General features: G+C 35.1%; 1 protein-coding gene across 1 annotated transcript in view; it reads right to left on the reverse strand.

The window, feature by feature from the left end:
- Positions 1-18486, reverse strand: part of LOC127870877 (regulator of G-protein signaling 7-like) — a 138023-nt gene extending 119537 nt beyond the window's left edge. Inside the window, exon 1 of the mRNA XM_052413453.1 lies at positions 18116-18486. The gene's annotated coding sequence lies outside the window, so the exon portion shown is untranslated. The remainder of the gene's footprint in view (positions 1-18115) is intronic.
- Between the last annotated feature and the right edge of the window lie 912 nt (positions 18487-19398).

The raw sequence follows: 19398 nt of genomic DNA on the forward strand, positions 1-19398 counted from the left end.
ATGATCCTAGGCATAAGCGCTCTTGAGTTATCATCCGGAAACCATCTGGTGGACGGACGGACCGACATGAGCAAAACAATGAGAAAACTGCCCCCCTCCCAGCAGCCACATTATTCAACTGACCGGAACCATTTTTGAACTCAACTCTCGTTTTAAGGAAACAAATGTTCTGAGCAAGTTTCATGAAAATTGGGCCAAAAATGTGACTTCTACTGTGTTCACATGTTTTCACTATATACACATAGAGAAAAATGCCCCGCCCACTGGCGGCCATGTTTTTCCACCGATCCCGACCATTTTCAAACTTGTCCGAGATATCAATAAAACCAATGTTTTGACCAACTTTTATGATGATTGGGCAAAAATTGTGCCTTCTAGAGTGTTTACAAGGTTTCTCAATAGCCAAATAGGGAAAACTGCCACTATATACATATAGAGAAAAATGCCCCGCCCACTGGCTCTCACCGATCTCTACCATTTTCAAACTCGTTCGAGACATCAATTGAACCAATGTTTTCACCAACTTTCATGATGATTGGGCAAAAATTGTAACTTCAAGAGTGTTTACAAGGTTTCTCTATAGCCAAATAAGGAAAACTGCCCCGTCCACTTGCGGGCATGTTTTTTAACGGATCGGAACCACTTTTGAACTCAACCAAGATATCATTAAGACAAACACTTTGACAAAGTAACATGAAGATTGGGCATGAAATGTGACTTCTAGAGTGTTTACAAGGTTTTTCTTTTTTTGGACCTAGTGACCTAGTTTTTGACCCGGCACAACCCAGTTTCGAACTCGGCCGAGATTTCATTGGGACAAAGCTTTTGACCAAGTTTCATGAAGATGGGACAAGAAATGTGGCCTCTAGAGTGTTTACGAGCAAATGTTAACAGACGGACGGACGGACGGACATACGACGGACAAAGACCAGTCACAAAAGCTCACCTGAGCAATCAGGTGAGCTAAAAATATGAAAAACAGAAAACTAGAAGATCTATTTTCATGCCATTGCCATGCTTCTTGTTGTCTCCTTTATTTTCTTTGCCAACTTTGCTACAGTAAATTAATACATCCTTCATAGATCAAGGTTACCCTGATATTTTGTGGAATTTGGCTCTCTATTTAGCATGACATTTTGCTGCAACTTTCATGACTTCATTCATAAATGACAACAACAAAATGTGCACTATTGCCAGACAATGTAAGTCCTAATAATAATGATTGCAGGGGCGTAGCTGGCGTTTTTTTAGCTGTAGGCCCCGATATTTATGATACATATAAATGGGGGGTCCAGGGGTCCTCCCTCTCATTTTTTTTTTAATCCTATAACGCAGGTGGTGAGATTTAAAGCATATCTAGACAAATAATAAGATAAGAAATTATAAGACTTTGGTCTGTTTTTCTTTAATATTTTACTGTTTAATCTCAATGAAGTATGTTTCATTGCAATAATACGTACATGTTTTATTAAATCTACATTGTCTGTACTAAAGACTAACTGCTCTGACTGCATCATGATGATGAAGATTATGTCGGCATTAAACAACTTACCTGGATGGAAATTTATAAAGATGCGCGTCATACCATGCCACGAACAACAACAAATGTTTTTGAGAGACTGATATATTACAAAAAGATCAGGTTTTATCATACCACTACGTCCCCGCTTTTAAATAAATAATGAAAAAATCGCTAAAACCCTGCAGTTTAAGCGGTCGAGAATATGACTTTTGTCGTTTGATGTATTAATAATGACGTCATGAGCACGCGCGCTTAATATTTGTAAAAAAAATAGTTTTTTTGCTGTTTGTGTTGCATTTGCGTTTAAATTATATTACATCTTGTTATCGAATTGTTTGTTTTGTTGAATCTGATTAGATTTTACTAAAAATGATTACTTTATAGTTGATTCTGAGTAATATGACCATCCTCCACACATGACTTATATAAGAACTTCCTGTTGACCATGATATAAAACAAGAGGGCCTGAAAGGCCCAAAGTCGCTCACCTGAGATAATAAGATATCATTGGCACAAATCTTCTGACCAAGTTCCACAAAGATCGGAAAATAAATGTGGCCTCTAGAGTGTTAACAAGGTTTTACTATAGCCATATTAGGAAAAATGCCCCGCCCCCTGGCAGCCATGTTTTTCAACCAACCGGCATCATTTTTGAACTCTTCCAAGATATTATCAGGATGAATCTTCTGACCAAGTTTCATGAAGATCGGACAGTAAATGTGGCCTCTAGAGTGTTAACAAGATTTTACTATAGCCATATAAGGAAAAATGACCCGCCCCTTGGAAGCCATGTTTTTCAAGCAAACATAATTATTTTCTAACTCATCCAAGATATCATTGAGATCAATCTTCTGACCAAATTTCATGAAGATTGGATTGTTAACAAGGTTTTACTATAGCCATACATGTATATAGCCATTAAAGGAAAAATGCCCCGCCCCTGGTGGCCATGTTTTTAAAGCAACCAAAACCATTTTCGAACTCATCCAAGATATCATTGGGACAAATCTTCTGACCAAGTTTCATGATGATCGGAAAATAAATGTGACCTCTAGAGTGTTAACAAGGTTTTACTTTAGCCATATAAGGAAAATAGCCCCGCCCCCGTGGTGACCATGTTTTTCAACCAACCAGCATCATTTTTGAACTCGTCCAAGATATTATTGGGATGAATCTCCTGACCAAGTTTCATGAAGATCAGACTATAAATGTGGCCTCTAGAGTGTTAACAAGATTTTACAATAGCCTTATATAGCCATATAAGGAAAAATGCCCCGCCCCTTGGTGGCCATGTTTTTTAAGCAAAGGTTACCATTTTCAAACTCATTCAAGATATCATTAAGACAAATCTTCTGACCATATTTCATCAAGATTGGACAATAAATGTGGCCTCTAGATTGTTAACAAGGTTTTACTATAGCCATATAAGGAAAAATGCCCCGCTCCCTGGCGGCCATGTTTTTCAACCAACCGGCATCATTTTCGAACTTGTCTAAGATATTATTGGGATGAATATTCTGACCAAGTTTCATGAAGATTGGACAATAAATGTGGCCTCTAGAGTGTTAACAAGATTTTACTATAGCCATATAAGGAAAAATGCCCCGCCCCTTGGCAGCCATGTTGTTCAAGCAAAGGTTACCATTTTTGAACTCATCCAAGATATCAGTGGGACAAATCTTCTGAGCAAGTTTCATGAAGATCGGAAAATAAATGTGGCCTCTAGAGTAATAACAAGGTTTTATTATAGCCATATAAGGAAAAATGCCCCGCCCCCTTGAGGCCATGTTTTTAAACCAACCGGCATCATTTTCGAACTCGTCCAAGATATTATTGGGATGAATCCATGGCTTAACACTAAGGCACATCCGAACAACATTCACTGCCTGTACCTAGGTCCGGGCTAGCCAATGTCCCAGGAACATGCCCGAATGGTCGTGTGTATTTTGGGAGGGATTATGTGTTCTATATCAATAAACTGCATTTTAAATAAGCTTTTCAAAGATGCAACAATCTTAATACAGTACGATCAGATGACAATTAAATCCCAGAGTGAAGTCAGAGACAACAAACGGATCTAGCTCAAAAAAGATTTGGAACCCCCTGATTGCAATAAAAAAAGAGGCCGATAATTCAGAAAATCCCCGGCAGTTTTCCTGGTAAAACACGTCAGTACCTATTATTAAACTGAATTCCGCTAGATACTGTTTTTGATTGGTTTCCTCGTAGTGACGTGCTTTCTCGATAAAAATACGTTATAATCTAAAAGCCAGGATCGCCCAGGATCGTCCGGGGTGGATGAAGGCAACTCGACATTAACACAAAGTTACTCTAAAATTATTAGTTATTTATCAATTTTAAATAATTGTAATTTGTTTGATCGATTAGAAGTGTTTTGACAATCTTTTTTACGCAATTCAATTAGCAAAACTAATATTAATGATCGATCCCGGCTTTTAGTAGAGAGTTAACCCCGTACAATTGTTACGACTACCATAACACGTTAATTTGTGACACCTAAGATTCACTTACCATTTGTTGTCAGACGGTAACCGAGGCAATCTATGAAAAAAGGTTTGGCTTTACGGGTGGGGATGGGGGTTCCTCAGATAAGAAAAGGAAAGGAGGAAAGTAAGAGAAAGTATGAGGGAAAAAAAGGAAATTTCTCCCGAAATGGCGTGAAGATTACAAATAGATGTCTTAAGTAGATGAATATTGAATTCATTAGCATTAGTAAGGCAAGCTAATAAGAATTATTGAATCATAATTGTGCATCTCTACGCACAAGAAAATACAAGTTGAATGATAAATATAAGGGTTTTGATATACTTGGGTCAGGACACATGAAAGATTGGTCAGGGCTAGTAGGTTCTGCATTTACAAGCCCGAATGGGCTAGTTGAAAAAAAAGTTAGTGTTAAGCCCTGGAATCTTCTGACCAAGTTTTATGTAGATCAGACAATAACTGTGGCCTCTAGAGTGTTAACAAGATTTTACTATAGCCATATATAGCCATATAAGGATAAATGCCCCGCCCCTTGGCAGCCATGTTTTTCAAGCGAACGTAACCATTTTCGAACTCATAGATATCATTGAAACCAATCTTCTGACCAAATTTCATGAAGATTGGACAATAAATGTGGCCTCTGGAGAGTTAACAAGACAAATGTTGACGCCGCACAACGCACAACGGACGACGGACAAAAAGTGATCACAAAAGCGCACCATGAACACGTTGTGCTCAGGTGAGCAAAAAATTTATCTGGCAACGTAATATCAGGCAGATATCAATGGGATCAGGTATGATAAAAGTAGATCTACATGTAGATCTATGTAAACTTGTACATGTAACAGCAAGTCATGTGAAAAGAAGCAAGCTAGAATCTATGCACATAGGAAGAACCCTTCCCGAAAAAGTGTGTAAAATGCGCATTTAATACGCATTTAATGCGTATAAAACGCAGCGGTATTGGCACCGTATTAATTCACTTTACCAAGTGCATTAAGTCACTATAGCAAGTGCATTAATTCATTTTACCAAGTGCATTTTTCTGTTAAAAAAGTGTGTTTTTCTGCATTTTTCCCAAATAATACACTCATTGAGTGTATTAATGCGCTTTAGTTTATTTTTTAAGTGTATTTTCCAGTGGAAATAATACGCTTAAGTGCATTTTTTTTGTTAAGTGTACTAAAGTGCACTAAAATGCTTCAGTTTTATTTGTTCCACAAAAAGTGCACTTCTAGTGTATTTAAGTGCATTTTACCTGCATTAATTTACTTGGGAAAACATGATGAAAAATGCACTCAAGTGTATTATTTTAGTGCATAAATACACTCAAGTATATTTTTTAGCTCGACTATTATATATGAAATATATATAGTGGAGCTATCCTACTCAACCCGGCGTCGGCGTGACCGTCTGCGTTACCGTAAGCGTTAGTGTGCAAATGTTAAAGTTTTCGTACTACCCCAATTATTTTCATTGTCCCTTGACATATTGCTTTCATATTTTGCATACTTGTTAACCAACATGACCCCAACCTATAAACAAGAGCAGACAACTCTTTCAAGCATTTTGTCATAATTATGGCCCCTTTTCCACTTAGAATATGCAGCAAATGTTAAAGTTTTCGTACTACCCCATTGATTTTCATTGTCCCTTGACATATTGCTTTTATATTTTGCATACTTGTTTACCAACATCACCCCAACCTATAAACAAGAGGAGACATCTCTATCAAGCATTTTGTCATAATTATTGCCCCTTTTATATTTAGAATATGCATATTATTGATAAATCTATGTTAAAGTTTGCGTACTAACCCAAATATTTCCTATATCCTTTGACATATTGCTTTTATATTTTGCATACTTGTTTACCAACATGAACCCAACCTATAAACAAGAGCAGACCACTGTATCAAGCATTTTTACATAATTATGGCCCCTTTTACACTTAGATAATTGAACATTTTGCTTAAATTGCCATAACTTCTTCATTTATTATCACTATTTATTATTACTTTGACAAAACAACACTTACCTGTATACTACAATGGATTCCACCCAAACAATACCAAACGCCCCTACCCAGAATCCCTCCCCCCCAACCTCCCCCCCCCAATTTTTTTTTTAAACATCATCTAATAAATTACCCCACCCAACATTATACCCCCCTCTCACCCCCCCCAATTTTTTATTTTTTTAAACATCATCTCATAAATTACCCCACCCCACATTATACCCCCCTCTCACCCCCCCCCCCCCCCCAAAAAAAAGATCGTCTAATAAATTATTGAATATGAACAATTTCCCCATGATGGCTTATGTTATAATGTCAAGCATTCGAATAGTCGAACGCGCTGACAGCTCTTGTTTATACTAACAATTACGCTCTAGTGTATTTTTGAGTGTATTAGTGCACTTAAAAATCAAGTGTATTTTATTAAAATGTGCACTATTTAAAAAAATATGCTCTAGTGTAGTATTAGTGCACTTAAAATTCACTCTAGTGTATTTAAAAAAATGTATATATATTAAAAATTTGCACTTTTAAAAAAATTCCCTCTAGTGTTTTTTTAAGCGTATTTGTGCACTGAAAATTCACCTAAGTGTATTTTTGTGTATCTCTGAAAAATGGGTATTTTTTAAAATAAATTCATTTGGATATGAAAAATGTGAACTGAAACAATGACAGCAAATAAATTTTGTAAATAGACATATTTATTAACATTAAATAACATTTCTAAATAAATTGTAAAAACTTATAAGCACTATGAACATGGAAGCACATTCTAGATACAAACAACTTTGTGAACTTGGAACTATTTACACACAAATTTAATCAGCGTTAACTATAAAGGGAACATATCAACGGCTTTAACAGTATTTTATATTCTGAAAAAACAAACTTATTACTTGATTTCTTAAATACAGATCTTTTTGTTGAAATAATCCGCAATAATAACTATAAAAAGTTCTGCTGGGACACTAAGTCTCAGGCTTGGGGAAATCTTTGATGTAAATTATTTATTTAGGAAATGTACACGATTGTCCTACTATGTGCATGCTTACTGGCGATTATCAACTTTTAACAGAACTTAAGTGTAGAAAATATTAATTGAAACTTGCAAATTCAAACCCTATAATTTTTTGGAATGTTACCTCTTTTTCTTCACGATTTCATCAATAAAGTATTGTGCTTTACTTTTTTTATATTCACAACACTTTTACAAATTTGCTTTTATGAATATTTGCCTTCACATAGGAAAAGCGCTGATATGTCCCTTTAACACACACAGACGATTTATAAAAAAAATCTCATTTAAACAAATACAAAAAATCTTCTTAAAGCCCTTCTCATTTTTGCCTCAATAACGAAAAAACAACTATATGCTTGAAAATCATCTTAATAAGTCAAAAAAGTACATCGAAATGATATAAACATGAATTATCAAATTATCAAATAAGACCAAAATAATATAAACATTAAATGTATGTGATCTTATAAAAAGAGACATTTGCGGAAGATTGTTTGGCCTAAGGTTAACCGCGGTGGACCCCATCAGTATTTAGACCGCAGCTGCTGCAGAGAACTGAATCACAGCTGTTGGTGGAACCTGGACGGGGGAACAGTGACCGCATATGTTGGTGGGACCTGTACATCACTGAGTACATCAGCAGTGTCCGACAAATCCATTGCCCGGAGCCCGGGGGCTACCGAAATTTTTTATTTGGCTACTGAAATTTTCCAGCAGACGCCCGCCAGGCTACTTTAAATCTATAAGAGCGGTAGCCCGGTTTATTGACAGACATACGTAGAATAAACACGCTGACCATGTGTTTGTACACTGTGTTTTGCTTATAATCCGATAAAAAAGTGCAATCAATTATCTAATCAGTCACCGATCACTTGCGGTAATGTCTTAAACAGTAACAGTGTATTTTAATCATCCAATCAGAATCAACATTTGTCGTCTGCTAATAATATAATGAGAGACGGTTGGATAGTTGGCGCACATGATGCAACATTATTTCGCAGTTTGGAATTCTTTGTTAACCGCAACAATGAGTAATAGCGACAACGTTTTTGATGTCGTTAAATATCCAAGGACGCCAAACATTAAATAAATCAAAACAAAAGCGGATTCTTCAAAACGGTAACGAAACCGAAAATGAATATTAATAACAACTTTGTGAACGCGGTTAACACCTGCTAATTAGTTTGCATTGTCAATTAATAATTGGATTAATCGACTGTTAATCAATAATCCCGTATATGCCCGATTTATATTTTTTAAACCAAATTATGGGTGGGTAATATAGACGATAAGAGTCATAAACACAAACGTTTGAAATTTTCTAAAGTGTCAAATGAATTTCGGCATATGGTTCTATTTAAAGATATGATGAAATAAGCTCCCAATCAGGACCGCTGTATTGCAACATGCGTAAATAACCTGCCACGGTCTGCACGCGTTGTGTGCAGCTATTTTAGGTTACAAAATTCTACATTTAAGAAATGAATTTCTTTGTCCTGATAAAAAGCGCGCGAAAATTGGTGTGGGTGTATTTATTTGTAAATAAAAATTTCGTAGCGGGTACAACATTGAGATCATTTAATTTCCCTTAATAGTTTTGTTGTGAATTTCAACTAAAGTACCGGTGTATCTCGCAAATTATTTGGCATTGACATTTTCTCTTAATAAAATATCATGTCAACACGCTGTATCGTTACCGTTACGCTGTATCAGTTCCTTCATTATTGAAACAATTATTGTATTGTATACTGACTGCACACAAGTGTCGTAACATACAGATGCAATACGTAAATTCGGACAGTACTTAAAGTCGGACACAAGTAAATAAATGATTTAATACTCTTGATTTCTTAAAACTTGGTTTTTGTTGTTAAAAAGAGCAATTGCATTGATTAACACTATACGAGTCAATCGTATTGATCATCTAACGCTTTATTTACGTTTACGACTTAACGTGCTGTCCAAATTTAAGTACACATACATGTAATATCTACATGTAGTATATGATTTTCTTTGGTACATTTACATTTAAGTACACGGTGCCTGTACTGTAACATTAATTTACGATATTGATTGTGTACATCAGACTACTTGCTGTTTTATGTATATGTATGTATACATATTATGTATATGTAAATGAAGAAATAAAATAAAAATGAAAACCTGCCTCATTTCATTTTGTAGGAAAATTTTATGGGCTACCAAATTATTTTATTGGTAGCCCAGTGGGCTACCTGAAAAATAAGAAATTTGTCGGACACTGCATCAGCCTTTGTAGAGACCACAACCGCTGGGGGGGGGGGACCTGGACAGCAGCCAGTGCTGATCTTGTAAAGTGAGAGACCTGAAAAGCAGTGGCTGAAGAGACCAGGAAAGCAGGCGCAGAAGGACATGTACCAATGATGCTGCTTGTGTCCTTTTCTTGAGAATCTTTAACGCGAGTTGATCTGCAAAGATAAACACCATATCACACACTTTCAATAGGGTGAGGCATTCTTCAAACCGGTTGATTTGTTACGTTATCATTCCACTTAAATGTGAAATATTATTGTAAAGGTTATTGTGTTGCTATTATAATTATAAATTTAAGTCATAACAGTTTTGTTTGCTTGTTTTTGTTTGTTTATTGCAATTAAAATTCTGTGATCACATGCGACTTTAGTTTACTCATTTCATGAATAATTTAAAACAAGAGATGTGTTTGTCAGAAACACAATGCCCCCTAAGGCGATGCTTTGAACTACCGTATTTTACCATGTATAGCGCGCTCCCATGTATAACGCGCATGCGATTTTTTAAAGCCAAAATGGAGAAAAAAAAGAATTCAAGACCAAAAACTTGCAAATTGGGCTGAAAATGGTCGCCATTCTTATATTGCGCAATCATTTAATCTGAGTTATTCAGGCGCTTAATTTTTTGTTTTAAAGTAGGGAGCGTTTATACGATCAGGAGCATGGGTTGCATAACACTATATTTTCGACAATTTTTAAGATTATGCTCTCGAGAACACCGTATATGTCCTTATTGCCGCGCACTGCGCGTGTTTTTTCAAGACCCCTACGCGTTAAATTCGAACCACTATTACCTATTCCTCACATTTGAACAGTGAACATTTTCATTACCTGCCGCTCACAACATCGTATGACATAGTCTTCTGCAGACCTGCAACATCGCAATGTCCAATTTTACGCAATTCGTCCGTGGATCCCATTTTATTTTTCATCGACTTAAATTTTTCCCCATTAAGAGATGCTCCCAATTAAATCCAGTTTGACCCGGTATTTCGCGCCTTCGCTGCCTCTAGTTGATCAGTATTTATAGTGAGACAAACAATACACCCGAACGCTCAATTCCATACAGTTGGCGTTATCGGCGTTATCGGCGTAAAGCCATTAGACAAATATCATTTGTTTGTTTCTGTTGAAAGAAATTAAAACGAGTCTATATCTCTATTGTTGGTTTGTAACCTACGTAGTATACTCGCACGGTAGCATATTAATGCAGAGATCGGAAAATCATTGATAAATGTTTTCGTCGTTCAATGCTTAGGGCCGAGAAATTTCGGCAAATCGGAACTCAACTTACGTATAACACTTGCTCAATTAACCGTTTAACTCCACCTCTGTTCTCTGCAAAAGGTTCGAAGGCGGAGTTTTGCACGTGCTATTATTTAATTGGACGATTGCCATTGAGGAACAAACACACGATTGGTTCGGCATGTTGATTGCTAGACAAAAGAAGCCAATTTTGTTGGCGAGAAACTTGTCGCTTTATTGCTTCAGACAGGAAGCGGCTTTCCTTTGATGACGTCAAACTGTCAATTCACATAGAGTGCGAACTCTCAGAATTGCTAACATTAAACTTTGGATTAAATTATCAAAATAAAGCAAAAGCGAAGTTGAAAAAAATTTGATTGAAATAATTAGCGTCAGTTCAAATAAGACGTTTTGCGTTGTAAATCAACAAGTTTTCATGACAACAAAAACTTTAACAAACAATACTGCGACGACGCGGGGATCGATATACCTCGATTTTTTTTAATGAACAATCAATGAAGAAGTGTGAAAACACCAACAAAGACATTTTTTCATCTTTTAATTTTTGTCAAAACTGTTACTACCCCATTCATTCCTACCCTTTCCCGCTTTTTGTTGTTTCGACAACGGCCCCTTCAGTCTATAACATTATAGGGTGTAGTTTTCTGCAATAAAAAAAATGGCGGCAATTGTGAAGATTTACGATTACGAAATGGATTTTTTGCAATTTAGCAACCAGGAAAGCGCTGTGTCAATGTATTACGCGCACTGAATTTTTATTTTGAAATTTGAAGGTAAACAACTGCGCGCTATGCATGGTAAAATACGGTATTTATTTGTTTGACCTTTGAATTTTAAGGATGACCTTGACCTTTCATCACTCAAAATGTGCAGCTCCATTAGATACACATGCATGCCAAATATCAAGTTGCTATCATCAATATTGCAAAAGTTATGACTCAGGTTAAAGTTTTGGGACACATACAAAGACAGACAGACAGACAGACAGACAGACAGACAGACAGACAGACAGACAGACAGACAGACAGACAGACACAGACAGACAGACAGACAGACAGACAGACAGACAGACAGACAGACAGACACAATGACACAATGACACAATGACAGACAGACACAATGACAGACAGACAGACAGATACAATGACAGACAGACAGGCCAAAAACAATATGACCCGATCATTTGATTCGGGGGCATAAAAAGTGGCGTTTTGCAGAAAATACAGATTGAAAATGTACCAAGATGTGTCAGGACTCATTTGACTGTGTGTGCTGGTCTCAAGTGTGATTCCTTTTCGGTTGAACCTGAAGTACTGCTGCAAAGTTGTCTTTTTGAGGTTATTGGAGTCATCTGAGCGGAGTATTCCTTTAAATAAACAGGTTTAAACTTTCCTTTGTTAAATAACATAAATTTGATCATCATGCTCAAGTAAAAGTCCATACATGATCAGGTAGTCTCCCTTTTGCACCCTTTTTTGTAAGGGGATGACACACATTCTCTCCAAAGGATCTTCCGATCAATGTAAATATCACCTTGGGGTTTAACCTTCAAGTTTAACAAGATGTGTTTGTGAAACACAATGTCCCCCTATATGATGTTTGACCTTGTAGGATGACCTTGACCTTGACCCTTCACCACTCAAAATGTGCAGCTCCATGAGATACACATGCATTTCAAATATAAAATTGCTAGCTTCAATATTGCAGAAGTGACATTACATGAGCAATTTTGACCCATATATTTGACCTTGAAGGATGACCTTGACCTTTCACCACTAACAATGTGCAGCTCCATGAGATACACATGCATGCCAAATATCAAGTTGCTATCTTCAATATTTCAAAAGTATTTATAAAATTAGCGATTTGGGCCACATATATTTGTCCTCTGACCTTGAAGGATGACCTTGACCTTGACCTTTCACCACTCAAAATGTGCAGCTCCATGAGATACACATGCATGCCAAATATCAAGTTCCTATCTTCAATATTGCAAAAGAACTCATAAAATGAGCGATTTTGGCCACATATATTTGACATCTGACCTTGAAGGATGACCTTGACCTTGATCTTTCACCACTCAAATTGTGCAGCTCCATGAGATACACATGCATCCCAAATATCAAGTTGCTATCTTGAATACTGAAATACTGCAAAAGTGTACACTACTAGAGCGATTTTGACCCATATATTTGACATTTGACCTTGAAGGATGACCTTGACCTTTCACCACTCAAAATGTGCAGCTCCATGAGATACATATGCATGCCAAATATCAAGTTCCTATCTTCAATATTGCAAAAATTATTGCAAATGTTAAAGTTGATGCAAACCAACCAACCAACAGACAAACCAACAGACAGGGCAAAAACAATATGTCCCCCACTACTATAGTGGGGGACATAAAAATTAAAGAAATAGCTAAAAATAAAATTTAAGATGACAATAACCATAAAATACAGCCATAATAATTCAAATGGTGTTGTTTTTCCTTTAATTACAATTTACTTATCCATTATTACATTTCCCAGTGACAATACATAAATATGATAATAATCATAATTAATTCAATAAACTAAATAAAAAAGGGAATGAAAATACAAACCTGTAACAACTGTTCTTCAGTATTCCTAAAAGACAGGCAGTTGCTTCTAACCATATCACTTTAACCACCCACTTTGTATCTCCTTTGCAACAAACTTATTGTTTATTTACACATTGTAGTTAATACACATTGTTTTAATCACACAATACTTCATGCTGAAAGTATTTCAAGACATTTTACACTAGACTTATAAGTCTTAATGTTGCTCAATTATACCTTACATTTAGCTCAAAGTCAGTTGCTGAAACCAGCTTTTAAAAAAAACATTAACTTCCTATTCATGGACCAATCAAAAGTTTCTTGTTTTCACAATGATGGTGTCTGAACCAATCAAAAGTCTATGAACACCCCTTTGTTAGGGCCAGTTGGAGCACTGATAGGGATTAATGTTTATGATGCTTTAATTGGGGAGGGCTGGTACCATGCTGTGTCAGTCATACTTAATCTGAGATATCCACTGATAATCAATCGCACATTCTCGGCCCTTTCCGTCAAACATCGGATAAGTACCTCGAAGGAGATAGTATGAATACACATTTCGGAAGCGGTATTGCGGTCTACCTACGCTGGCCTACGCGAATCAAAATAACATAGTAAAAACAAACATGGCCGGTTTTGCGAGTTGTTTACATTTTGCAAAGATGAAAATGGGGATTTTCTATGCTCTGAAGCCAGAGCAATTACAAACTCTACAGGAATTATGGACGCCATCGTTGTTATTGTTTTTGTTGTTGTAACATTCTTTGAATGGTATCACGTTGGCGGACTACTTTTAACCCGTATTTCTCCCGAGTCCGATTATGATAATCTGCGAGGGGTACCGAATGACTGATAATAGGCACACTTCAACACCAAAATATTTATTGAATAGCACCCTCAGCATATTATATTTAATTGTGAAATTTTCAATATAACATACTGAGTGGTGTTTAAGCAAATAATAATATTAATATAAATATTATTTGAATTGCCTTTTAAAATGTATGTTAATAGTCAAGGTGGTAGATATTAAATGTATTGGGGTTATATATCATTATAAGAAAGTTAAAATACTTATTGTTTTTGTGTTCAGGAGATATAATTGATGCTGGCAAGCCCACATAATATTTTTGACACTTTTAATATTTTTAATTAGTTACCCACAGCCTGATTTAGTTGTACTTGTCCTTTTAAAAGCTGTTCTACTGATTCACATATTTTATGAGCAGACAAACTGCAACTATAAGACAATTAACATTATGTGAATTATGAAAAAAGAATTCAGTACATTCCTCCTAATAAACAGTAGATCCCTGTCCTTTAACTTCAGTTATTTCCTACAGTGTCCTTTTTTAAACAAATTATTATAAAAATACACACTATTGAGATTCGATCATTTTTTACGAAGATGCACATAAAAATACACTTGTACAGAAAGATGTTTTTTGCAAATAAGAAGATAAACTTATATGCTCAAAAAATGCATTTCATTAAAAAACACGCTTTTTGCATAAAAAGATACACTTTGTCTAAACACTATTAAAAAACTTTGCAAAAAATGCACTTGTACAGAAAGCGTTTTTTTGGCAAATAAGAAGGTACACTTAAATGCACAAAAATGCACTTCTTGCATAAAAAGATACTCTTTGTCTACAAAAGATACACATGTTTTGATAAAAAGCACTTCTTAAATGAAAAAGCACAGAAAAAATATGCTTAAAGAAAATGAAAATACAGAAAAAACACACTTTAGCGCACTTACTCATGAAAAAAATGCAGAATAAATACACTTTTCGTTAAAAATGCAGAAAAATACACTTTTTGAAGCGTATTTTGGTAAAAAGCGTATTTTATTTTGGGAAGAGAAGTAGTGTTGATATTTGGAAGATATGTCCTTTGAACACGACCAGACGATTATGTCAATATGAAATGCAGATTTCTAACAACTCACCCTCCTCCCGGTCAACATTTTAAGTTTTTCGAAGTTGAAGCATTTTTATTTTTTTCATGTTTCTAAAAAAATTGTAGGCCTGAGCCCGCTATGCCTAATAGCAGCTTCGCCCCTGGATTGTGCACCATTAACATCATTAAGTCCATCATATTTTTAATAAAGTAAACTCAATTGGTTCTGAGATCTGCTGACTAAATACCTGTTATCAGTTCTGAGGTCTGCTGACTAAATACCTGTTATCATGCTGAAAGACTAAGAGGATCAGAAAATGTTGCATGTCTGAAAATGCGTTTCTTTACATTAATTATCAATTCACTTTTAAACTGTTTGCTTGTTTCAGGAAGAATTTTTGTGTGGAGCACTTCATTCCATTTTAATTTCCCGCAACAATACTATTCATACAACACATGAACATTAACTTTGTACATGAACATGTTTTTAATATATTGTTCCGCAAGAAAACAAAAAAGCATTTTGTATCTTGTTTAATCTTTGTAACCAGACCACATCCAGCATTGAAATTTTGGCAATTGCTATAAGAAACATTGATTTTTTATTTGTTAACTTTATTTTTTCGAAATATTGTATGAAATATTCTTTGATTTCGAGGGTTGATGGGCTTTTAAAGGGATCTGGTAAATTGACAAAATTGAAAAAAGTTGTTTCAGATTCGCAAATTTTCGTTTTAGTTATGATATTTGTGAGGAAACAGTAATACTGAACATTTACCGTGGTCTAATATAGCCATTATATGCATCTTTTGACGATTTGAAAACCTAAAAATTATAAAGCGTTGCAACGCGAAACGATTGAATAATTTGGAGAGTTCTGTTTTTGTCGTTAAATTGTGTGAAACTTCGAAGATTGTTTATATAAGGTATAAAATACGTCAAGTATGTGTACTCGGCGGAATAGCTCAGTAGGCTAAAGCGTTTTTACTTCAGGACTCTGGCAGGACTCCAGGGGTCACTGGTTCGAAACCTGCTCCGGGCAATGTTCTTTTCCTTTTTTAAATTTTATTCTTGATTTTTTACTGAAGCTTTTACGATCCAATGTTTACATTTATCAATATAAAGCATTTAATGAATAAGTTAAAAAATGCCAAAATCTGTGAAAAGGCCCCTTTAAAAAATACGTCCAAAAATAGATCAATGTAGCACTTGAAATAAACTGTTTCAATGGTTGAATAGAGAATGGTTCTGTGACTTTGAAAGAAGCATTGATTTATCAGCAATGAAATCCTCCAACCTTACCCACTTTAAGAGGAATACATTTTTGTAATCATCTCAGCGGGAAAACCTTTGTATGCTTTTTATTGCACTGCAATGGTGAAACAAACATGGATTCAATAATGTTACTTACATCCAATTCACAAAGAGGAACCAGTACAGGAATAACTTACTGCATTGAATGTGTCCTAGAATATAATTATATTGTCTATTGTCACTATACATCATGTGCATATTTTACAAAATTTGTAATGGTCATTTCGAAATTATATCAGTGCTGTCTGTAAATAATATACTGTATTTGTTCTCCGAAATTGATGACCATGCAAGTTATACCTTTAAAACAGTAAGCTAAAACAGCCCACCAATGAAGTAGAAACTAAACAGTACTACCAGTAATTATATGATTCCCATGGCAACAGAATCCACTATAGTATTCAAATCAGGAAATATACAGTCCACATTTTGAAATAAAGTTATCACTGAAAATCATAATAAATCAATTTTCTTTGAAATTTCAGACAGTTAGTCCCCAACAATCAGAATGAATCATGATAACTTTTTAATGTGGATGCATTGACTACCTTCCTTGTTATTTTTTTGCATGCATTATGAGTAAACAATGCTATAAAAATGGTTATCACCTCAATTTACACAAGAATGTTGCTCAAATTTTATCAAGTTTGAGGCAACATTTCTGCCCCATTCCCAATCTTTAAATCTCCCAAGATTAAAAAAAACACTTTTTATACAAATTGCAACATTCAGTTCATTTGCCAATCCAGCTCTACGAGTTAAAAGTAAGCAAATAAAATGTCAAAAACACCTTTATTTTCAATAGTATAGTATTTGTCAATTAAAAAGCACACAACTCATTTTCCCAATTTTAGTCAAAACAACAATTTTTTGTACAATCCAAAGAGCTCCTATCTCCATCCTAAATGATGAAGAAAAACCAGAAAATATTTATATTTAAACCTCAATAGCTCTAGTGTCATTTTTTTTTTTATCAAAATAATTTGAAAATCAAAATAACCATGAATGCAACAGCTGAATGATATGAATAATACTAAATTATTTGAAAATTAGTACAATAATTCCCCCCATCCATGCAAAAAGGTACCATGTGATTTTGATCTTCAATGTAACATGGTACATGTACCTTTTTGCACCCATGGGGCGAATTATAAATATGATTGTGTTCTCACATATTAATTTTTATTACATTTTCCATCTTGTTCTTTTACAAATACTATCTATACGAGTATATGTATAGATTTTTACCCTTTTTTAAATGCTAAAGCTTTACCAGCCCAGGTTTTCATTCTCAAGCACATTCATTTAAGGAATGCAGATGAAATGTATGTTTAAATTCTAATTGCATCAACCTATTCAAGACACCAACAATGTGACTGGAAACTTTCGTCTGCTAGCAATATCCATGCATAAATTCAAAATGTTATATGGTTTTGATAAGAAAATATGTAAATAATTCAAAAGTGTGTGTGCTTTAAAGACAAAGTTTCATTTCTAATGAAAATTCACTTGCAAATAAAAGGTACACACAGTTTAAATCATATTTCTATTTATGAGTTTAAATCTTCAAACAAGTCAGAAAATATTAGAATAAAAATTCGTGAGGATAACTACATAATCATCGTAATTTGTGACTTAAGATTCTGTATCATAAAAATTGCCCATGTTTTGTAGCAATACTAGGAACGCAAGATTACCGTTCTGTTAAAATTTCCGTTGTTGAAACTTCGCTCGAGAAACTTAATCCGGTGTCTTGTGTAATCCGCGTTTCCAAACTCTAAATGTTATTCCCAGAACATTCAACACACATAATTTGCTGCCAATTTGTAAATTAGTGCCACCAGATACGACTCAGATAAATATGAACACACTTACACTCGAGCGCCGTTTTGACACGTAAGACATCACTAAGCTCCGATTTCAAACGTCAATTTCTACCATTTAAACGAGTGTTAATTGAATTCGAGGGATAAATCGACAGCTCTTATTCACCTTGTTTCTCCACCATCTTGAATTGATTTTCATGATCAATAGCCCGCTCTTATTGGCTGCTGCTTCTGACGCGAACTCTGACCCCGGCTCGTGTAAACAAACTGGCACTGCACATCGAGCGTCGCGTGCTGGAAAATAGTTTTGGCGCAAATTGATTTCAAGCAAAATGTGCACTGTTAAGATTCCGCACAAATCAACGTGCGTATTCTAAACTCTTGCGGTTTAAGCGGTAACGTGAACAATGTATGCACGCTACAGATCGCAACAAACTTTTAGGCGTTTTATCCGGAGTCTTTGAGGATGTCAACCTCTTATATTTATTATAAATGTGTAATTATATCAATATTGGCATTTGTACGGGGAAACGACGAAATGTTTTTTTCCCATTTAGATCGTTAATCTTTATTTCGAACCGAATATAGTTCAAGTCGACGCAAAATATATTTAGACACATGTTTAACTTCATGGAAACAATATTATTGCCATGGATCCAAGGGCGACTATCGATTCTGAATTTGGCATACTGATGCCTGTAAGTAATGGTTTTGACTACCGATAGTTCTATCATTTCACGATCGTAAGCAATTTGTCATCATGTTTTAATATGAATGAAAATTAATTTAAAAAAGCTTGGCTGTGTGTAAATATAATGTATAGGAAGTCATTAAGCTAAATCATGTGTTTGAATGGATATATAAGTCATTGTGTTAGCCGTTTTTAGTGTATTTGCAACGCAAATAGGCTTTTGTAATACCGCATGTCAAAATCACAGTGGAAACGTTTGTTCTTTTCTAAGCCTTCCCTGATTTTGGGCAGACGAAATAGATAGTTAATATAATATTTCGTTATTCTTACAATTTTTCATTTAGAAACCTTTTCTAACATTTCCTTCCAAGAACAGTGCTTACACCATTTTAGTGAATTTTTCTAAGACCGTTTAATGTAAAAAACATTCTTAGAAACTAAAACAAATTTCTTTCGTAAAACA

This window comes from Dreissena polymorpha, chromosome 3 (assembly GCF_020536995.1).
Source record: "Dreissena polymorpha isolate Duluth1 chromosome 3, UMN_Dpol_1.0, whole genome shotgun sequence".
NCBI lineage: Eukaryota > Metazoa > Mollusca > Bivalvia > Myida > Dreissenidae > Dreissena > Dreissena polymorpha.